The 24,191-nt window shown below is 41.3% G+C and overlaps 1 protein-coding gene across 4 annotated transcripts in view; it reads left to right on the top strand.

Moving 5' to 3' along the window:
• The window catches only part of RASGEF1A (RasGEF domain family member 1A), a 264,311-nt gene that overhangs the window by 146,244 nt on the left and 93,876 nt on the right, over positions 1-24,191 (top strand). The gene's annotated exons all lie outside the window — the stretch shown is intronic.

The following is a 24,191-nucleotide window of genomic DNA, read 5'->3' as shown; positions in this document are numbered from 1 at the left end:
TGCCTGTGTCAGCTGTGCCAGTGGTCTTCCATTTGCACCAAACAGAAGGAATTGAGAGTAAAGAGAGAACCTCAGTCCACCACAAAGTATCTTGAAGCTACTCATTTTTGTGTTCCTTTTTATTCTTCCTTTACTCGTTTCCCCCATCTTTGCATGCTTTGGAGGATGCTGGGAACAGAAATCAACAAACTACTTCAGAAAAAATCAGAACTGACCAGTCATCCACATCTTCACCGAAGTTAGAGAAGGCGGAGATCCCACAAGTTGTCCCATGCTAATGCAATAACAATCCTTATTTCAACCTATCAACCCTTCCAAAATGTTTTACATGCTGACAGCAAACAAATTCACATTAGTTCTGTGAGCAAATTTCCTCTTCCGTGTTTTCTTCCTGATGTTTTAGATTACTTTTGTTATCATAAAAACAAACAAAAATATTTCTATATAACCAAGAGACAAAACAAAAACAAAAGAAACAAACAAAAGGCAAACCCACAGCCCTGCGACTGAACGGATGTGTCTACACTGAAGCTAGGAGGAGTGATTCATGCCAGCTTTGCTCAAGTTAGCATGCTGAAAACAGCAGTGTGGATGTTGTGGCACTGGCAGCTCAGGCTAGCGGCCCGAGTCCAAGGCAGCTAAACCGTGTGGGTCTGAGCTCAGGCAGCTAGCCCTCAAGCAGAGATAGCACAAGTCTGTCTACCCATGCTGGGAATGACGCCTCCTTGCTACAGTGCCAACGTACCCTAAATGGTGTGGAGCTCCCCTTTCTTCATTTCTTCCTTGACACTGAAGGACATAGCTAGTGTTGTGCAGTTTCCTGCATTTCCTCTAAGAGATTCATTAATTCCCTGCTTGTTTGAAACTAAGTAGGACTTCTGCTTCTGGTACAAGAAGATTCAACAGGTACCTCGGGTATTGTGGTGGTACATCGCAGTGCTGGTACTTCAACACCAATTCAGCTAGCGTCTACATCAGATTGCTTATTTATTTTCCAGTCCTGGAAAACATTCTCACCAATCACCTCCGTGGAGCTCCTCATGGGTATAGGGTCTGCCCAGGGGCATGTCATTACAGGATCAGGACCTACTTTCTGTTGGCATTCAATATACATTGAAAGCACTCAACCTTGTGCACATAGGCCAACAGTTAAGGCACTAGGACTTGGGACAGCTGGGTTCAAGTCCCTGCTTTGCCACAGACTTTGTATGTGACCTTGGGCAAGTCACTTGGCCCCTCTGTGCCTCAGGTCCCCATCTGTAAAATGGGGATAATAGCACTTCTCTACCTCACGGGGGAGTTGTGATAAGAAACTCACTGAAGATGGTGAAGCACTCAGATACTGTGTTAATGGGGGTTTCAGAGTAGCAGCCGTGTTAGTCTGTATTCGCAAAAAGAAAAGGAGTACTTGTGGCACCTTAGAGACTAACCAATTTATTTGAGCATAAGCTTTCGTGAGCTACAGCTCACTTCATCGGATGCGAGCTGTAGCTCACGAAAGCTTATGCTCAAATAAATTGGTTAGTCTCTAAGGTGCCACAAATACTCCTTTTCTTTTTGTGTTAATGGGGGCTACCTAAGGAGTTAAAATAGGCAGAGAAGATAGAACTCGATCACTCCTTATAAATCAGTACATCTAGCGCAAACATTTTAGAGCCTCAATCCTTTCCTGGAGTTTTGTGAGTTGTCTTTAAGGCAGCACAATTTACACATTCCTTTTTCTTTGTTTATTGGCATGTGAGAAACATTTTTAAAATATTTACATATTAAAAGCTCACAGAAGATACGTTTACATATCTGAAATTATAATGAGAGGAAAGGAATGTGTTTAGATTACAACAATCCAAGAGGTTATTATCCCTTGGGCAGGAAGCACTAGGATTCCATTCAGGACAAATTTGGTCTCACTAGTAAAGAATCTTTGTGGACAGATTTATCCGCAAAGAGTATAGAGTGTGGCCCAGTAAGCCACTTGCTGCTACGGTATGTATTATAACCTTTTGGACAGTGCAGTGATCTAGAGAAAGGAAACAAGCACATTAGGATCTATTTTCATAGCTGTTTAAACCAAAGCAAAATTAGCCAAGTGAAAAACTGCTAGCATATGTCGATATTTTTAATAGTTAACAAATCTCCGAGCAGAAAGATTGAAGTCACTTTAGCCAAGGCTGTACAAAGGCAGAAGAACGCATATTCTATTGCCTGGCAACTGAGTAACCAAGCAATTTTAAGGAAAATTGTGGCACTTTTTTGTTATTCTGTTCAAATGTTAATGTGTGCTGCTCATGAAAGGTGCAGGACTGATAGCTACAGAGCCTGAAGCCCTCTAGTTTTTGAAGTGATATTCTTTAGCTTTTTCAGAAATGCCGTTTAGAAGGACACCTTCACCAAACTTCATTTTTAAAATAGAAAGAGCCAACATATACTCTTCCAAGAACATTTCACGAGAAGAGATTTCTAGGAGATGAGACCAAATGCACTCCTGAAGCAGATGTGATAGATTTCTACGAAAAGGCAAATAAAAATACTCTCTAAGTGTTCCTGTTACAAACCACAAGTATGTAACAAGTTGGTAGATTGAAGACTTACAAGAGAATTGAGCAAGCTTTAAAAAAATTCTGCCAGAATACTGTTAGAAAATCGCTTGCAGGATTGTTATAGCCTTGTTCTTCCCAGCCCTGAAGAAGAGCTCTATGTAAGCTCTGTATAAGCTTGAAAGTTTGTCTCTTTCAAAAATAGAAGTTGGTCCAATAGAAGATATTACCTCACCCACTCTTTTTAAAAAAATTATCTGTTCATTTTTGCAGTACTAAGAACTGTGCCTAGTAATGCTACAGATCTTTAAAAGCTGCTGTCCAACAATAACTTGGCAAAGAGCAAGTTTAGTTATGGAGAGTTAGATGGAGCCTGCCTACAAGAGACTTTCTTACAGAGGTTATTTATTGATAGGCAGCTACATCAGCCATAATATAGACAGAATCTAGAATAAACTGAAACAATAATTAGATGCAGGAAGAAAATGCATGAGGAAAAAATAACCACAGCCTTTAACAAAGATTATTAGGGAGAGAGAAAGGTGATTTAAGTTCTGTTGAGACCTTGATGTACCATGTGTTCACTCCCCCCTCCCCACGCGCACACACACAGAGCTAAGTAATCAAAATAACTCTGTCTTTGACTTAAGATATAAATGTATCATGGCTTCAAGAGGCAACTATTTCTTTATTCCTTTTATATGATTGTAGATTTATTCCTTGCCAGAACCAATACGGATTAGATGAAGAATCTAAACATGGTTTCATAAGAAAAAGAGGCTGTTTATTAAATATCCAGTTAGCAAGGAACCTTTGAGATGTTCCTAGTTGACAACAGCTTGCAAGATTCCAAGCAGCTTGCATTTAAAATCTATCAGTATTATGAGGCTTCAAGGCTTTATAGTGTTTCAGAGCTAAAAAGCCTATAACAGTCAAATCTGCTTACAATTAAAGTCATACATTGCCTTCAGCTATGCCACCTTGTGCTGTGATCTCATCACTTGTCACAAGCAATGCAGAGCAAGTGTTGGCCAGTATTTGGCTGCTTCTTAGCAGTCTCTCATCCAACACAATGTCAGGGTCTGGAGCAACTGCCTCCATCAAGAGATCGAAACACAGATTCTGAACACATAGAGTCATTAAATATTCCATGTTGCATTTCACAAGTGCATGTGGGTACAGCTATTCTGCAATCAAAGGTGTGACTAGCTAGTCTGAACAACAGCAGCAGCAAACCCGTAGCAGAAGAGACAGAAGCATGGACTAACGGCTTGAGCACGTACCCGGAGTCCAGGACAGGCGTCTACAGTCTGTGATGCTGTGGCTTCACTGCTATGTTATTCAATCTAGCCAGATCAAAGCTAGCTTGGGTATGTCTACAGTAGCTGCAATCACACCTCTGACTGCAGTGTAGTTTTATCCTGTGCACTAATCTTGTATCCCGAATAAATGCCAAAGCCAAGTAGTTACATTCTGCTTTGTTAAATTCACCCCGCAATTTCAATTTGGATACAGCTCTCTCCTTCAGTTCCTGTCCTAAAACATTGGGTGGTACTGCTATGCACTGTTAATTCATCGGTGCAATTTCGCTCCCCCCCCCCCAAAATGGTTACATTTCAGTGGTGGGTGGAACAACAATATTATATTATTATTTAGTTTTATTATAACTCAGTGGAGCCCCAGTTCTGAACCACAGTGCCACACTGGGACAGGCTGGATAAACAGAATGGAAAGAGTCCCTGTCCCAAATTACTTACGAGCTAAGTAGCAATATGGGGTAGGTACAGTAGATCAATACTACCCCCACTTTGAAATTAAATAACTTGCTGAAGGTCAGAGGGATTGAAATGTTAGATGTCCTGATTCTCAGCCCTTTGCTCAAACTACTGACTACACTGCACAGTACGCGAAAATAATCAGCTAGCCACATGCTGCTTCCATTGTCTGAACTATTTTTCTAATGGATTGTAATGTTATTTAGACCTGTAACAATTTGCACATACCACTGAGCGTTCTTTCACGAGGATCTCCTACAGTACAAACAGAGTATCATGCATTGTACATTATTCCATATCACTTACTGTATAGCAGCTTTGTTTTTTAAATGATCACACTCTCTGCAGAGTAAATCAGATTCTAAGAACATCTGTTTTTATTCCGATTTTGCATATTTCCCTGCACAAATAGCAATGTGTTTAACATATATAAAATGCCGTTCCATTTTATTTCTCCTTTGAAAAGAATAAATTATGCAAAAAAGCAGCAGAATCCTGAAAGGCAGACGTAAATCAATAATTCGCTGTGGTGGTTTTGTTGATGTTTATGCTGTTGAGATTTGTGACTTCTGCATTATCTCTTGTTTGAATTACTGCTCTGTGTGCGACTTGTGGGGTATTTGTTATGCTTTATTACCCCCATATGGCTCTGGAGTTTAATGACTTAGTCTGTAAGATTTCCAATCAAAGTATTTGATAATGGGAATAACAAGGAAGATTCAGTTTCGGGTGCTTAAATATCTCTTTTCATGCAACCTTTACTTACTTTAGGGTATGTATCCAGAGTGCCCTCAGTTTGTATATGATGTGCTGGGAGAGAGGAGGGGAAGCAATTTGTAGACTTCAGCAAAGCGTGTGTCATTAGGGATGCATACATAATGGAATTTGACTTAATGGAGATGGGGGCCTACAGACACTATAATAATGTTTTCCAGCAGGAGGCTTGTTGCAAGCTCTTAGCAAAATATAATGATTCACCAACTTAAAATGACTCACTGAGCAAAACTTGGTTGAACCAACAAATTATGTTGTAGGTGCGTGTGCACACAATTGTCAACTTCATTTAGAATCATTGGCATTAATTTACAACTGCTCAGGCTCCAGAAGTGCCAGACAACAAAAAGGGTTAAATTATCAACATGCTATGCTGGTGTGACCAGTTTTATTAAGATGTTAGGGCTCCCTTTGTGGTGCTTAGTATTACAGATCACAGGATATTATTCCCCGTAGAAACTTCATAAATAATAAAACTAAGGATAATGTTTGTACATGCAAGATGGTGTTTACAAACCATCCATGCCTGGTATAAAAATACTGCTTTGATTCTCTATATCACCATTTTAGAGAAGTGTGCAGAATGGCTTTGTTTAGAACACTCAGCATTATTTTGAGGATTCTTGTTGTAATCTAGTTTGCATTTGCTAGAATTATTCAGAAATCATTAGAATATAGTACATATCTATCAGATACGGTTTTGTTACAGGCTTTGATAACAGAATATGTCTAGTTAATCTTGTACCTTTGTCTCTTTTATGGTTCTTGGCTTTTTCCAGATCTAAGAAGAATGATGTTTTGTTGCATTTTAAAGTGAATTTTAATAGCAATCTAAAACATCTGATTGACAGCTATATCAATAAAAAGAAAAGGAGGACTTGTGGCACCTTAGAGACTAACAAATTTATTTGAGCATAAGCTTTTGTGAGTAACAAAGTGAGCTGTAGCTCACGAAAGCTTATGCTCAAATAAATTTGTTAGTCTCTAAGGTGCCACAAGTCCTCCTTTTCTTTTTGTGGATACAGACTAACACAGCTGCTACTCTGAAAGCTTTACCAATGAAGTCACTTGTTTATGTAAAGGACAGTCACAGGCAGCCTGAGGGCAAGTTTCCGATACGCACACTGCCCTCATACTGACCTGGAAGGATCACGTCTAAGCATGAAAGGGTATTATCCAGATCTGTGCTCAGCCAGTCTTAGGCCCCTCTGCTGAGGCTATGACAAGGATCTTAATTTGTCAGTTATACAATATGGACACCTTTCCACTAGCAAGTCAACTGAGACCTAACCTTCCCCAACCAACTCTTTTCCTAACTCATTCCCAGAAAGTAGTTATCAGTGGTTCACAGTCATGCTGGAAGGGCATAATGAGTGGGATCCCACAGGGATCAGTTCTAAGACCAGTTCTGGACAATGTCTTCATCAATGATTTAGATAATGGCATAGAGAGTATACTTATAAAGTTTGCGGACAATACCAAGATTGGAGGGGTTGGAGGATAGCAGGATAGGATTAAAATTCAAAATGATCTGGACAAACTGGAGAAACGGTCTGAAGTAAATTGGATGAAATTCAATAAGGACAAATGCAAAGTACCGGTACTCCATTTAGGAAGGAACAACCAGTTGCACACATACAAAATGGGAAATGACTGCCTAGAATGGAGTACTGCGGAAAGGGATCTGGGGGTCAGGGTGGACCACAAGCTAAATATGAATCAACAGTGTAATGCTGTTGCAAAAAAAGCGAACATCATTCTGGGATGTATTAGCAGGAGTGTTATAAGCAAGACACAAAAAAATAATTCTTCCGCTCTACTCTGCGCTAATTAGGCCTCACCTGAAGTATTGTCTCCAGTTCTAGGCACCACATTTCAGGAATTGGAGAGAGTCCAGAGAAGAGTGACAAAAATGATTCAAGGTCTAGAAAACATGACCTATGAGGGAAGATTGAAAAAAATTGGGTTTGTTTAGTCTGGAAAAGAGAAGACTGAGAGGGGGACATGAGAACAGTTTCCAAGCATGTAAAAGGTTGTTACAAGGAGGAGGAAGAAAAATGGTTTTTCTTAACCTCTGAGGATAGGAAAAGAAGCAATGGGCTTAAATTGCAGCAAAGGAGTTTGAGGTTGGACATTAGAAAAAACTTACTAACTGTCAGGGCGGTTAAGCACTGGAATAAATTGCCTAGGGAGGTAATGGAGTCTCCATCACTGGAGCTTTTTAAGAACAGGTTAGACAAACACCTGCCAGGAATGGTCTAGATACTACTTAGTCCTGCCATGAGTGCAGGGGACTGGACTAGATGACCTCTTGAGGTCCCTTCCAGTCCTATGATTCTATAGCAGTGGTTCCAAACTAGGGGCACCGCTTGTTCAGGGAAAGCCCCTGGCACGCCGGGCCGGTTTGTTTACCTGCTGCGTCCACATATTCGGCTGATCGCGGCTCCCCTGGCTGCGGTTCACCACTCCAAGCCAATGGGGGTTGCGGAAAGGGCAGCCATCATATCCCCGGCCCGCGCCGCTTTCTGCAGTCCCCATTGGCCTGGAGCAGCGACCCGCGGCCAGTGGGAGCCGCGATCGGCTGAACCTGCAGACGCGGCAGATAAACAAACTGGCCCAGCCCATCAGGGGCTTTCCCTGAACAAGCGGCGCCCCTAGTTTGGGAGCCACTGTTCTATAGAGAAGGCAAACAGAAGCACACACTAAAGAGGGCAAATGGGCTCTTTTGGATGAGGAGGAAAACCTTCTCAATCAGAACTGATACAGTGTTTTCTTGTGTCTGCAGACTGACAGACAAAGTCTGACCCAGATCCCCAATTAACATCGGTGTAGCTTCATTGATGTCAGTGACAGACTTATGCCAGCTGAGAATCTGGCCAGGAGATATTTAACTGTCCCCCACTCATCCTGAAGATAGGTTTCTTTAGGTAACCTGTGCTGGCCCATGTAAATGGGGGCCTGCATAGCTGTTACCTGAAACTACTTTCAAGAATGCTTATGAAAATTGCTTCAAGTCATTCTCAGTATTTCTAACTCCTTCATTGCTGATCACTTTAATAGGGAAAAACCAATCCAGCAAACCTGGTTTGCTTTAATGAGTGTAGTTGAATTGATTTGAAAGGACAATCCACAGGGGAAAGATGCAGATTTTAAAGATGCTCACGAAAGCGTATGCTCTAATAAATTTGTTAGTCTCTAACGTGCCACAAGTACTCCTTTTCTTTTTACGGACACAGACTAACACGGTTGCTACTCTGAAACAAATAAAATGAATGTTCCATCAGATTTATTTTTCTCCTACACTACAGACATCTAACGTGGAGGGAAAGAAGAATCTGCAGAATGTTTGGGGAGAGGAGAATGGGGAGTTCTAGGAGGAGAAGATCTGGTAGATCAATTTCAGAAAAAAATTTAAAAAAACAAAAAGTGAAATAAAATGCTACATAAAATTACTCAAAAATACAAATAATTTACTATTCAATTTATTTTCACTTTTTTAAAATAAATAGTCACCGAGATTTTGGAGAATCTTAGGGAATTCTGCACCATTTGGAAAACATCTCCCCATTGCTATAATTAAATTAATGAATTTGTATTAAAGTAGTGTCTAGCTTTCCCAAATGAGTCACAGCCTCACTGTACTAGGTGTTCAACGTACACATTTTAAGAAAGAGTTCCTGCCCCAAACAGTTTATAATCTGTAATGACAAGACAGACCCAGAGTAGGAAGAAGGAAGTATTATTTCTATATTACAGGGACTCTACACAAAGGTCACTAAACATATGACATAATGACAATTACAGTTCTCCTAAACTTGTTTGTTTAATTTAGAAGGGTTTCCTGGAAACATCTTCAATTTCAGTTTGTGCAGCTTCAGACCCTGTGTTTCATATTAAGGTTCAGATGTGATTATTTCAAAAATTCATCACTGAAAACAGTTGCTTTTCAACTGGTTTTGACATAAAACCAAAATCCACCAAGGTTCTTTTAAAAAAAAACAAAAAAACCAATCCCCCCCTGAAACTTTGCAAACCTGTTGACAAACCTGATCTGAGTTTTGAGTTTCTAATCAAACAGGAAATCAAGAAAGCTTCACCTGGCTTTTCATTTTATTATTTACATTGTTCTGGTCATCAGTCTGGAGTAGGGTTCCCAACTTTCTAATTGCACAAAACCGAACACCCTAGCCCCACCCCTTCCCCAAGGCCCTGCCCCCCACTCACTACATTCCCCCTCCCTCGGTGGCTCACACTACCCCACCCTCACTCACTTTGGGCAGGGGATTGGGGTGTGGGAGGGGTGAGGGCTCTGACTAGGGGTGCGGGCTCCAGGGTGGGGCCAGAAATGAGGGGTTATGGGTGAGGGAGGGGGCTCTGGGCTGGGGAGGGAGCGTGAGGGCTCCACCTGGGGCTGCAGGCTCCAGGGTGGGGCCAGGGATGAGGGGTTTGGGGTGCTGGAGGAGACTTCAGGTTTGGGGAGCTCAGGGCTAGGGTAGGTAGTTGGGGCTTGGGGTTGGGGCGTAGGCTTACCTCCATTGCTCCCTGTCAGTGGCGCAGCGGGTGAGCTAAGGCAGGCTTCCTATGTGTCCTGACTCTGCGCTACACCCTGGAAGCGGCCAGCAGGTCCTGCTTCTAGGCAGAGGCATGCAGGCAGCTCTGTGCGCTGCTCTTGCCCACAGGCACCACCTCTGCAGCTCCCATTGGCCACGGTTCCCCACCAATGGGAGTGTAGAGCCGGTGCTCAGGGCAGAGGCAGCACACGAAGCCCCGTGGTCTCCTGCCTAGAAGCCAGACCTGCTGGCCACTTCTGGGGCTCAGCGCGGAGCCAGGACAGGTTGGAACTAGCCTACCTTAGCTCCACAGCACCACCAACCAGAGTTTTAACTGCCTGGTCAGCACCAGGGTCCCGAAAACCGGACACCTCATCACCCTAGTTTGCGGAGAATTTGAGTCAGTGAACTGTTGACAAAAAGCTCCTTACATGTTCTCCGAAATGCCTCCTTATGCATAGCTGCTGGAACTAGGGCTGCTGGGGGGTTGCCACACACCTCCCGGCTTCCATTATATACAGGGTTTACAGTTTGGTTCAAAGGGCTCTCAGCACCCGCACTATACAAATTGTTCCAGCACCTCGTCTTCATGCCATTTATACTAGATGCACCTTGGTCCTCTGCTGATCCTTTGCTGCCCTTTTGTCAGTACTTCTGATCCTTTTCTATTTTTTTTTTAATCAGAGTCACGTCACTTAATGACCATCCATGTGTTGGAAGAGGTTTTAACTGTCAATTGCTTATCTCCATAGCATCATTGATTTACATTTCCCTATCAACATCAACCTATGCTGCCAGAATCCATCACCCACTTTTTAAATTTTCAAACAGGCACTTTGGTGCTTTCTCCCATCCTGCCCCTCATGCTTGGAAGGAGCTCCCCATAAACATCTGTAAAGCCCCTTCATTGTTCTCCTTCAAATTCCTCCTTAAAACTCCCCTTGACGCCTATAAAAAACTTCGACAATGGTTAGGCCACTCGTGTGCTCAGATCACTGCCCATTATGCTGACCAATATTGTCTCATTGTTTCCTTGTACTCCACCATCTGTCTATATTCACCTGTTGTGGCTTGTCTTATATTAGACTGTAAGGTCTCTGGGGAAGTGATTGTCTTTTTGTTCTGTGTCTGTACAGTACCTAGCCTATTCCAAGACTAAAGTTCCTAGGGTCTACAATAAATAATAATAAATTATGAAGTCATAAATTCATCAGTCCCAGGTAAAAAATGTTTGTAGTGGCAGTGAGGGAAGGAGAGAGAGAGAGATTTGCAAAAGTGAATCTATAAGCCTTTTGGATTGTTCCACACATTCATGAATTACATTGGTGCAACTGGGTGCATCAAGGGAAAAAATGTTGGGGATTTAACAGATGACTGAAATGTTAAGGAAGGAATTTGAAAGATCAGTATTCATTATCTACATTCCCGTGCAACAATCTGATTGCACCAGATGCTGAAACAAGGTAACCCAAGATGAATGAGGCTGGAAAAATAGCTAAATGCTCAGGAGAGTTTAAGGATTTTGGCTGCATCATCACCAGATCTAGACATTATTTCATCCAAAGAACTGGGATTTTATCAACAGGAAAATTCCTGAAGAAAGGGAACTGAAAGAAGGTTTGTAATCAAAAACATACATGTTAAACTGATAGATTCCAAAGTGCCTACAGAATTAATGAAAGATTCAGGATACAAAGCTCATCAAAATGAATTTTTAACAAAGGAAGGCATTTATGTGATTATAAAAATGACAGATTATGTTATGGCTGGCCTAAGATAACAACACTTCCTCTAGATGTTTATGGCAGATAGACAAGTCTGACAAATTGTGTCTGGCCTTGTGCAGCTATGTAAGTAGTGGTGTGTGGGTGGGTGGGATGGGAAAGCGCACAAGCAAGACAGGAAAATCATCTTGCTCTTAAAGCAGTGGACAGGGCTGTACTCATGGTTCTTCCACAGCCTTCCTGTGTGACTTGAGCAAATCACTTAGGTCAAATCATTCAAAAAAGACCTGAGATTACTAGTGCCCCAAATCAGGAGTGGTGAATTTGAAATGTGTAGGGCCTGAATTTCAAAGGTTCTGACCTCGAGCTACTCCTAGTAACTTCTGCTGGAGTTGGGGTGTTCGGCAATAGCAGGCTCACAATGCCCCCAAGTCACCCCTTTTGAATATTTTAGGCCATTATTTGCCATGGGTCACAGTTCCCTATCTATAAAGTGAGTGTGATAATGCTCCCCTTGGCATGGGAGAAATCCCCACCCACTGTGAGGGAGGACCATAGCGTCGGGTGTACGGATAGTACCATTGTTGACATTAGCAACCTCAAAAGTAGTGTGAAGATGCGATGCTATGACTCTCCCCCAGAAGCACTGCTCAGCAGAATTGACTGGGGATGGAGAAGCCAGGAAGTGTGCACTTCATTCTTGTCAGACAGTGGATTTGTTACTGTAGTGCACAGTTCCCCAGAACAATTCCTGCTGCATTAGCAAACATTCTTCCTGGAGGCTCCTGTTGCAGCACAGCACCCAGGTTCACCCTCCAGCACTGGCTTTGGCTGCAGGTTACAGTCTAGGCTGTAATAGAACAGACAGTCAAGAACATGTCTACAGTGAATGTGCCACATCAAAATACAGGATATTTAATATATGTTGATAAATAAAAATGCTCTCACAAGTAGAGAAACTTTTAGGCCAAATCGTGAGCAAAGATGTATTCTTAACATCACTGATGAACCACCACACACACACAAGGGCTCACCAGACTGACCAAATTGTTTATTTTAAATTCTATGTGGTTGTAGCATGTAATCACCCCGCATTTCCTCTTTTCCTAGGAAAGACTAGAGTCTGAACAACCCTTATGAGCCGATGAGCATTTGTATAAACAAGAACTTGCAGAATATAGACTTGTGCAGGGTTGCTAGAAAATCAGCACTCTTTCCATTTAGTAAATTCCACATGAAGCATGGCTGAGGTTGACAGCACTTAATTATAACAGAGCCCAGTTCAGATTCTGGATACACTTTTTTTAGTGCACTACTCTGGAAGAATTCACGGCTTGATCTTTTGTTCCCCCAGATTTAGCATAGAACAAGTTGTCAACTCTCCAGCCTTATGCCGAAAGGGTACAAATCTCACAACAAGAGACCACAATGGGAGAGTTTTCAATAGAATAAGATCAAATTTAAAGAAAAAGGCATATTTCTTATCTTTCTTGGCTCTCTGATTTAATACGCTCCCTAGCCTACTGTGTTGCCCTATTTATCCCAATAGGCTACTCATAAGAAGGGGACAGATTTACACTCTCAGCGCCTCTTACAAACAGTCAAAAAAGGTGGGAAAAGGCAGGGAATGCCCAGAAGGAGATGATGACTCTAAGTGAATAAACTGTTTTGAGTCCTACAGGATTTGCTCATATGTAGATATTTGCCCAAGCACCATTGGATTGCCCTCACATCCAGTGGTAGCTCTGAGTATCTGAATCACCCAGTGGAATGTGATTGATTTTTGGTACCCTTTTTGGTGTACTTAAACTATGTCTCTTCCTTTTCTCCACTATGAAATATCTTTATTCTTGTATGTATATGTTAAGGGTGGGGTAGAACTCCCACTGATTTAAATGAGAGCTGACCTGACTTAAAGTATTGAACAGGTTTTAAATCCCACATTTAATTTTTTCAGATAAACATGTATATGAACAGCTATGCCTACAAGACTGTTAAAGGCTAATATTTTAGCATTAGCTAGGCTACCCATCTAAATCTGTGACTATATGACAGTGTCCTCACTGACTCTTTGCTGGATGGAGCAGCAAGAAGCAGAATGCTGTTGCAAAACCAGCTGATGATTGGTACAGCATTCTGTGCTGACAGAGCTGCAGCTTTTCCACTGGTTCTCTCTCCATTTCATTGTATATGCAGCTGCATTTGGGAATGGGCAACAGGGGATGGATCACTTGATGATTACCTGTTCTGTTCATTCCCTTTGGGGCACCTGGCACTGGCCACTATCAGAACACAGGATACTGGGCTAGATGGACCTTTGGTCTGACCCAGTCTGGCCGTTCTTATGTTCATTCCTCTGAACTGTTAATGTAACAATGAAATGGTGATGAAATATCAAGGACATACATGGGGAAGTAATGGAGGTTGGTTTTGTCCAGTATATCAGACACAATGTGGAAGAGAAACGCTTAGTGCTACAGCACTTTTCTTTAGAAGTAACGGACCACTTGGCAGCAGTGCTTCCTGTCTGAAACATGGCGTGAGAGTCTAGGTCGTCTGACGAGATATTTTACTTATCAAGGTGTAAGATTCAATGGCCATCCTGCATCAACTGCTGTGGTATTTTAGATGACCTTTATGTCCCAGTTCAGCAAAGTACTTAAGAACATGCTCAAACAAAATTAATTCAAGTGCTTCAGTACTTTGGTGAATCAAGAAATAAGTTAAAGAATGAATATATTCAGATAATCTTCTAGTTTCTAAAGTACGTGTTTTCCCTTTTGATTTCTTCAGCACGTTTAGTTATGACCAACATGATAGTGACAGAATGACTATGAATGACTGAGAAAGGTAGACTTATGATCTAATATTGAAAACACAGTCTTGATGAGCTAAATCAAAAGTAGGGTAGCTAATCTAAAAAGAGATTAAAAACCAATTTATGAGGTAATCGCTTTTACCTTTAGAGGCAATCATTACTACATTAACAGAGACTCAGATGCACAGTTGATTTTGGAAAAGTGTGAATTCATAATCTACAGCTGAAGTTATCTGAAAGAAGACATGTCAATATCTAGCAGGAATACATTTTAACAGGTGAATAAACACAACATAAATTTAAGACGTCTCTAGAGGGAGGACTGCCCCATGCCTAGGCTTACAGAGAAACAGAAGTATGTAACTGCATAATTACAGAACATTTATTAAACTAAGCAACAGATCTAATTCTGCCCACCTGGTGAGATATATTTAGAATAGACTAAGTGTTAATTAATGCAGTGCTCCAAAAGGACAGAGATAAGTGGCAGAAAATGTGAATTTAACACTCATGAAAGGTGCCAAGTTTATTTTTAACTCTAGACACTACAATCTTCTGTTTATCCAAAGATACAATAAGCTATAGGAGGCAGCAATGCAAGCTTCCTTGTACTACCTTAGCTAATTTCCCCTCAAACTTCTGGTGAAGGGTCCACAGTAGGATGGTGTATGTGGGTAGTTCAGTCCCCATAACTCATTCTGTGGCTATTTTCAAAGTACTGTATAAGGTTTAATTAATAATCTTTAGCTTTTCTGTTAACATTGCCAACAAATTAGTACCCATTGTGTTGGTAGGTTTCCTTAATTATAGACGTCTGATCTGTAGGAACTGTACTAATGCCACCAATGTATTCCAGATAAGCCACCATATGCAGCTATTGGACAGTAATGACTTCTGTTACTTCCAAAGCTGGCAGAATTTGAGCCAATAACAGACGTGGTTTGTGATAAAGGCTGACCTATGGGTCAACCCAGTTTTCAAACACAATAGTGACTCCTTCTCTGGTAAGCATGATATAATTTGCGGTAGGCTGATGGTACTGTATGATCTATGACCAACCATGAGCCTGTTACGCTTGTGATATTTAAAATAGTTTGTTCACCAAAAGCCTGATCCCCTTGAAACCAAAAGAATCAGTTCCCCTTGAAACCAAAAGAATTCTCTCTAGTGACTTTAAAAATTTAGAGTCCAAGAAATCAAAAGTCCAAAGAACAACTCACTAATGTTTCCAAGTCAGATTTGCCAGTTATAGTTTGATATTCAGCACACATGGTTTTCTATTTTGAAACAGTAACCAGGTCTCCTTCACTACTAGAAAAGGACAACTTACAAATGCAAATTCCAAAATGTAAAGGATACTCTTCTTTATCCAACACAAATGCAGATATTTTTATGGCTGAATTGTAAAGTGCTGAGAAGGAAGTTGATCTTTACTGTCTATCCACTAAAGTCAAAAGTGGATTTGACATTGAATGACACAGCTGACTTCCTTCTGCAAACATAATGCAACAGAAGTTTACAATGAAGGGAATATTTTATCTTAATTATTTTAGTACAACTAATGTAGTCAGGGGAGTCACTTAAAATAAGCTATTCTAATGAAGTAAACAAATGCCTGATGACTGTCTGGGGCGGGTGAGAGTAGGGAGAGATCTATTGACTTATGAAACAATACAATGAATGAGCAGACAGAGTTACAGGTTTCTGTCCTGTTTCAAGTGACATTCATTTGATTTCTTAAGTATGTAAGGCATGCATGTGTGCACACACAGAGAAACGTCATTGGAATCAGTTATACTAAGGTTTGTAAAAGTTTGTGCTTACAAATCTTAAATTTTGGGCCAAAATAGACATTGCCTTGTACGAAAGATGTAAAGTAAAACATGACAGTGCCTTTAAAGTTGAATTTAAAATATTGATTCAAAGTACCTAAACCTCTAGTAGCTGCAATATGCAGCTAAAATTATAATTGTCAGGCTTCCCCAGGCACAGCAAACCTGTCCCTGTTGAAATGAATTGCAAAATTCCCATGGACTTAAATGGTAGCAGGATGAGGCCCCATTTAGAATAACAGATTGGCTGCAGTGATTGATAATTAAGAGATCCATTGTGAGTTGCTGGTGACATCATAAACCATAACAGGGAAGTCTGATCAGTTAACTATTTCACCAGAAACACCATATGGAATATTTTTCCTGTTTCTTTGAAGCCTGATATTTTATAATAAATGGTTCAGTGAGAAAACAAACCAAAAACAACACATATACTCCTAAGACACAACTGTGTAACAGTACTCTAATAGTATAGTGGCTGTTATTCATGTAATTACAGAACAGTTATCATGCAGTGTTAGGGTAACTACAAGGGGCAGATGCTGATACCAACTTTTGTTCATGTTGACTAAGATTTTGCTCCTTGAATAGACCTTCAATTTCCACTGGAATAATTGTGGAGTAAGGAAATTCTTGCTGTGAGACTCTAGCTCATTATAAGGCCTAACTCCCTCCTAGTAGATAGGGTGCCATCCCTAAGATGGTCTTCCACGCCAGAACCCTTTCCTCTTCAAAATCCTTACACAAAACTCACTGCTTAATTGATGCAAGTAAGTTAATAAAAAATTTAAAAAGGAAGCAAGTGAATATTGTTAAAATACAACACAGACATCAAGAAGTGCTCATGACTAAACTAAGTACTTGGCCATAATTAGATTGCTGTCATCATCATAGAACCTCAGGGTTGGAAGGAACCTCAGGAGGTCATCTAGTCCAACCTCAGGACCAATCCCCAATTTTTGCCCCAGATGGCTAAATGACACCCTCAGGGATTGAACTCATAACCCAGGGTTTAGCACGCCAATGCTCAAACCACTGAGCTATCCCTCCCCCCATACTTCTTCAGTCTAGCCCCTCCTTTCTATTTGTCACTTTCACTCATTGTGTCTCACTTACCACGTAGCTTGCAAACTTTTGGGAGCAAGGACTATCTATTTTTTGTGTCTTTCGGATTTCCTGAATGTGGCAACACAGTCATGCTACCCTGTAATTCACAAATATTAAGGTCAGAAGGGACCATTATGATCATCTAGTCCGACCTCCTGCACAACACAGGCCACGGAATCTCACCCACCCACTCCTACGAAAAACCTCTCACGTGTCTGAGCTATTGAAGTTCTCAAATCGTGGTTTAAAGACTTCAAGGTGCAGAGAATCCTCCAGCAAGTGACCCGTGACCCATGCTACAGAGGAAGGCAAAAAACCTCCAAGGCCTCTTCCAATCTGCCCTGGAGGAAAATTCCTTCCCGACCCCAAATATGGCGATCAGCTAAAACCTGAGCATATGGGCAAGATTCACCAGCCAGATACACAGGAAAGGATTTTCCGTAGTAACTCAGATCCCACCCCATCTAACATCCCACCACAGGCCATTGGGCCTACTTACCATGAATATTTAAAGATCAATTAACTGCCAAAATCATGTTATCCCATCATACCATCTCCTCCATAAACTTATCAAGTTTAATCTTAAAGCCAGATAGGTCTTTTTGCCCCCACTGCTTCCCTTGGAAAGCTATTCCAAAAGTTCACTCCTCTGATGGTTAGAAACCTTCATCCAATTTCCAGTCTAAACTTCCCAATAACCAGTTTATATACATTTGTTCTTGTGTCCACATTGGTACTGAGCTTAAATAATTCCTCTCCCTCTCCAGTATTTATCCCTCTGATATATTTATAGAGAGCAATCATATCTCCCCTCAACCTTCTTTTAGTTAGGCTAAACAAGCCAAGCTCCTTGAGTCTCCTTTCATAAGGCAAGTTTTCCATTCCTCGGATCGTCCTAGTAGCCCTTCTCTGTACCTGTTCCAGTTTGAATTCATCCTTCTTAAATATGGGAGACCAGAATTGCACACAGTATCCCAGGTGAGGTCTCACCAGTGCCTTGTATAACGGTACTAAAACCTCCTTATCCCTACTGGAAATACCTCTCCTGATGCATCCCAAGACCGCATTAGCTTTTTTCATGGCCATATCACATTGGCGGCTCATAGTCATCCTATCATCCACCAATACTCCAAAATCCTTCTCCTCCTCCGTTACTTCTAATTGATGCGTCCCCAGCTTATAACTAAAATTCTTGTTATTAATCCCTAAATGCATAACCTTACACTTCTCGCTATTAAATTTCATCCTATTACTATTACTCCAGTTTACAAGGTCATCCAAATCTTCCTGTATGATATCCCGGTCTCTCTCTAAATTGGCAATACCTCCCAGCTTTGTATCATCCGCAAACTTTATTAGCACACTCCCACTTTTTGTGTGGAGGTCAGTAATAAAAAGATTAAATAAGATTGGTCCCAAAACTGATCCCTGAGGAACTCCACTGGTAACCTCCCTCCAGCCTGACAGTTCACCTTTCAGTAGGACCTGCTGTAGTCTCCCTGTTAACCAATTCCTTATCCACCTGTCAATTGTCATACTGATCCCCATCTTTTCCAATTTAACTAATAATTCCCCATGTGTCCCTCGCCTTACTGAAATCTAGGTAAATTAGATCCACTGCGTTTCCTTTGTCTAAAAAAGTCTGTTACTTTCTCAAAGAAGGAGATCAGGTTGTTTGGCACGTTCTACCTTTTGTAAAACTATGTTGTACTTTGTCCCATTTACCATTGACCTCAATGTCCTTAACTACTTTCTCCTTCCAAAATTTTTCCAAGACCTTGCATACTACAGATGTCAAACTAACAGGCCTGTAGTTACCCAGATCACTTTTTTTCCCTTTCTTAAAAATGGGACAATTCTTCAGTCATATGGTACAACCCCGGAGTTTACAGATTCATTAAAAATTCTTGCTAATGGGCTTGCAATTTCATGTGCCAATTCCTTTAATATTCTTGGATGAAGATTATCTGGGCCCCCCGATTTAGTCCCATTAAACTGTTCGAGTTTCGCTTCTACCTCAGATATGGTAATATCTACCTCCATATCCTCATTCCCATTTGTCATGCTACCATTATCCCTAAGATCCTCTTTAGCCTTATTAAAGACTGAGGCAAAGTATTTGTTTAGATATTGGGCCATGCCTAGATTATCCTTGACCTCCACTCCATCCTCAGTGTTTAGCGGTCCCACTTCTCCTTTCTTTGTTTTCTTCTTATTTATATGGCTATAGAACTTTTTACTGTTGGTTTTAATTCCCTTTGCAAGGTCCAACTCTACTTGACTTTTAGCCTGTCTTACTTTATCCCTACATGTTCTGACCTCAATAAGGTAGCTTTCCTTGCTGATGCCTCCCATCTTCCACTCCCTGTATGCTTTCTGCTTTTTCTTAATCATCTCTCTGAGATGCTTGCTCATCCAGCTTGGTCTACAACTCCTGCCTATGAATTTTTCCCCTTTCTTGGGATGCAGGCTTCCGATAGCTTCTGCAGCTTTGATTTAAAGTAATCCCAGGCCTCCTCTGCCTTTAGATCCATAAATTCTTCAGTCCAATCCACTTCCCCAAGTAATTTCCTTAATTTTTGAAAGTCAGCCCTTTTGAAATCAAAAAACCTAGTTGCAGATTTATTTTTGTTAATCCTTTTGTTCAGTTTGAACTGAATTAGCTCATGATCACTTGAACCAAGATTGTCCCCTACAACCATTTCTTCTATGAGGTCCTCACTACTCACAGAAATCAAATCTAAAATGGCATCCCCTCTAGTTGGTTCAGCAACTACTTGATGAAGGAATCCATCAGCTATCGCATCTAGGAAAATCTGAGCCCTATTATTATTATTACTAGCACTCGTCCTCCAGTCTATATCTGGGAAGTTAAAAGTCTCCCATGATTACGCAGTTTCCATTAGTATTACTTCATTAAAAACATTAAAGAGGGCTCTATCCATATCCAAATTAGATCCCGGCGGTCTATAGCACACCCCAAGCACTATCCCAGGGGAGGCTCTAGAAGTTTTCTTCCCCAATGTAATTTTTGCCCAGACGGACTCTGTCTTATCCATTCCATCGCTTCTTATTTCTTTACATTCTACCTCATCATCGATATACAATGCTACTGCACCACCTTTACCTTTATTTCTGTCTTTCCTAAACAGCACATACCCTTCAATACCCATACTGCAGTCATGACGACTATTCCACCATGTTTCTGTTACCCCTATAATATCTGGTTTCACTTCCTGCACCGGTAGCTCTAGTTCCTCCATTTTGTTACCTAGGCTCCTTGCATTGGTGCACAAACATCTTAATTTTTGCTGTTTGGCCTCGCTCACATTCTGTATCCTATTAGGCACGGTCATTCTACAGCCAGTATAATCTGTTAGACTGGTATCCACACTGCCCTTCCTCCTTTTATACATTCTCCTTCTCACGGCTGTATCCTCTCTTACTTCGCTTTCTTCCCTCTCAATGCTAAAATCCGGCGTGGAGATTACCTGGACATCTTCCAACCATCTCCCCCAGATTCCTAGTTTAAAGCTCTCTTAATCAGTTGTGCCAGCCTCCATCCTAGAAGTCTATTTCTTTCCCTACTCAGATGAAGTCCATCCCGAGAGAACTGTCCTCTGTCCATGAATGCCTCCCAGTGGCCATACATCCCAAAGCCCTCCTTACAGCACCACTGCCTAAGCCATCTGTTGATAGTCAATCTTGTCACACCTTTGTTGCCCTTCTCTAGGAACTGGCAGAATCCCACTAAAGATCACCTGAGCCTTGATTTCCTTAAGCTTCTTCCCCAGCCTAGCATAGTCTCCCTTAATACTTTCCAGCGAGAATCTAGCCGTATCATTTGTTCCCACATGAAGGATAATTAGGGGATTCTTTCCCGCTCCCTTTAGGATCCTTTTCAACCTCAGGTCTACATCCCGTATCTTAGCACCTGGAAGACAGCACACCCTTCTATTCTCTGGATCAGCTCTGGTTACAGGCCTGTCTATTCTTCTCAGTAAAGAGTCCCCGATCACATAGACCTGCCTTTTCCTGGTGACGGTGCTATTCTCCAGTCTATCCCCTGTTCCCTCTGGCTGCAAGTTCTTTCCATTCCTGTTCTCCCTTGTAATCCTCCTCAACCCATCCTGTATCATCCTGGGGGTCATATTTGGTGTAGTCTCCATTGATTCTTCCCCTTTTCCTATAGGACTAGCCGCTCTTCTCTTCTTCCTTGCCCTTCCACCTTCAGTGAGTACCTGCTGAGCCCCTTCTTCATTTTCCAACTCTGCAAACCTGTTCTTGAGCTCTATTTCTCCTTCACTAGCCTGTCTTTTCCTCTGCCTGGTTCTTTTAGTCACATGCTTCCACTGACCACTTTCCTCACCCAGCAGTCTCCCTTCAGAATTCCTCAGTCCTGCTTCTATCTGCAAGTCTGAGCTTTTCCCTTCAGATACCTCATGTCTTTGCTCCATAATCTGCTCAAACCCCTTTCTAAACTCAGCCAGACTTTCCACCTGCATCTCCAAACCTCGGATATTTTTCTCCATCAACTCTATCAGACGGCACTTCATACAGACAAAACTCTCACCAGGTGCCCCCTCCAGGATCATGTACATACCGCAGCTTCCACATCCAGTCATCCTCATTGTGTCTTCCACTACATGGGTTACTCCCACCGCTGGCTCTGTAAGTGTCATAGCCTTCCCACCTAAATCCTGTTAATCTGGGAAACACAAACCACACCAAAACACCACCCCCCACAGCAAAAACAAACCCCAAACAAGCACCACAGCACAAACTCCCCTTTCAAACTCCCCGGTTTACAGCTCTGTTTTCTGGCTCCTGTGCCACTACAGCTGTCTGTGCCACTGCCTGACTAGCTGGCTACCTTTATAGGACCCCTCGTCAGAGAAGCCCCGCCCCCTAATCAGGGCTCAGCTTCTCTCCCAGAACAAAGCCCCTACAAGCCTCTACACATGCAAATACTACCAATACAAAACCAAACACAAATACCTTCTCCTCCAACAGAACTCCCCCTGAAACTCCCCTGTTTACAGCTCTGTTTGCTGGCTCCTGTGCTGCTCCAGCTATCATGCTACCCTGTAATAATAGACTATTCACAGGATTCTGTGCAACTCAAAATCCTTCCTGCTCATCCTAGTTACACATTTTCTTCTTAGCGCCTCTCAATTTAAACCTTGTCCACTCCCTGCCCTTCAAATTGTATTTCTTAAAACAGAGATGCAATTAAAGATCCAATTAATATGCTGAACATTTGCAAAAAAGTCACAATATTTTTTACTCTGCTAAAATATCAAGGGTGGGAGTAATACTGGTTTTTATACCAAGAACATTTAAAATATGATTAAACATCATCACCTCTCTTTAAAGCGAAGAGTGTGCCTTAATTTTTATAGTTACAATCCACTTGCATCTCTAAAAAAGGAACCTCAGTCTAGGATTGAGAGTCTTTACATTGTGTGTAGAATTTAAATTAATTTAGTTTTACTTCTGATGAGTCACAGGAAAGACAGGGTTTAACTTTCATGAGTGTTTCTAAGGGGACAGGGTTGGATTTGGGAGGCATCATTTGGTTAGCTACCAGAGCTGGTCAGAAGTTCTCTGATGGAATGGTTCTTCATCAGAGAACACAGATTCATCAAAATTGAAGTGTTTTTGGTGGAGGTGATTTGATTTTGATTAAGTTCCAAAGGAACCTAGTCAGGGCTCCAACAGGGAGCTGAGATCCTGGAAACCCTGAAAGTTTCCAACTCACCTGGGTTTCCAGGGCCTCTGGGCTGACAGGGAGTCAGGAGCCTGGAAGCTCCGGCTAAGCCAGCACTCCCACAGATTCTTGGCTCCTAGTGGGGCTCTGATGGTGAGCTGTGAGCTGGCTTCCAAGCTCTGAGGCTTCTGGTTCTCCCAGGGCTTTCAGGCTCTCCATCAGCCCTCCAGGTGGAATTTCATTGTATAATTATTAAAATTAACCATTTTTGATTTTCAACATAATTTTTTTTCAGATTGTTTCATGTAGTTTGGTGTTTTCATTCCTAACTGGAACAAAATAAAGAAAACCTAAATCCTCACTGAAATACCATTTCCATTCTCAGAACAGCTCTATTAGCAACCTGATCTGTAGAAGCGTTAACTATAGCCTACGAACAGTAACGTCCACATCTGAACGCAGTATTGCAAAGAATAACCTAATCTGACTCTCTGGCCTTTGTCCTGGCTCTTCCACAAAAGAAAGATGCATTTAAATAATTGGGCCAAGTTCATCCCTGGCATAATTCCAGTGAAGTCAATGACTCTATGCCATGAATGAATGTGATTCATTAACACAAAATTCAAAGTCCAGAAGAGTTCATTTTAATTATTTATAGCTATAATTTAGTTAAAGAGGATGCTCTAGTTTGTAGTGGATCTAGCTGTATCCCCTATCCATAAGATGGAAACATCTTCTAAAACAGTAAAAAACACTGTGTGCACCCATTACATAAAAGAAATAGAAATGCAGATAGATTTGTGGGTAAAAGTTGGAAATAATGATACTTTCTAAAAGAGAGAATCCAAGAAACTCATAAATCAAAATAGTAATAGCTTTGGACAATAAGTAACCTAAATTTGAAACCAGACAGACTTTCAGCTTCTCGGAAGTTACCAATGAGTGCAGATATATTTCCAATGTAGGTGAATAGGAGTGTCAATAAAACTGATAAAAATGAAAATGGAAACTAAATATCTTCAAAAATGTAAGCTATGATTTAGCCAAAAGTTGAAGCTTAGATCTAAAGTGCTGCTAAAGAAAATAAGGTTGAGTTATAAGACTTAAGAGTAGAGAATAGGAAACACCACCACTGTAAGAAAGCCTCAAGTTAATTGTTTAGCAAGGTATTTTGCTTGTTTCTCTATAAACAAATCTGAAACAGAGAAAGAGACATGGTTGGATATACTGAATGAATCAAGAACTAGAAGGATAACAAATGCTCTTCTCAAAAGACAGCAATACAATGTGTAGGAAGAACCAAAAAAAAAATTTCCTCCTTGATAACAGAGGAACAGTCATCATTATTTTATTACAGTAATTATGGA

This window comes from Lepidochelys kempii, chromosome 7 (assembly GCF_965140285.1).
Source record: "Lepidochelys kempii isolate rLepKem1 chromosome 7, rLepKem1.hap1, whole genome shotgun sequence".
Taxonomy (NCBI): domain Eukaryota; kingdom Metazoa; phylum Chordata; order Testudines; family Cheloniidae; genus Lepidochelys; species Lepidochelys kempii.
Note: the sequence above shows the minus strand (reverse complement) of the source record. Positions and strands in the feature narration are given on the sequence as shown.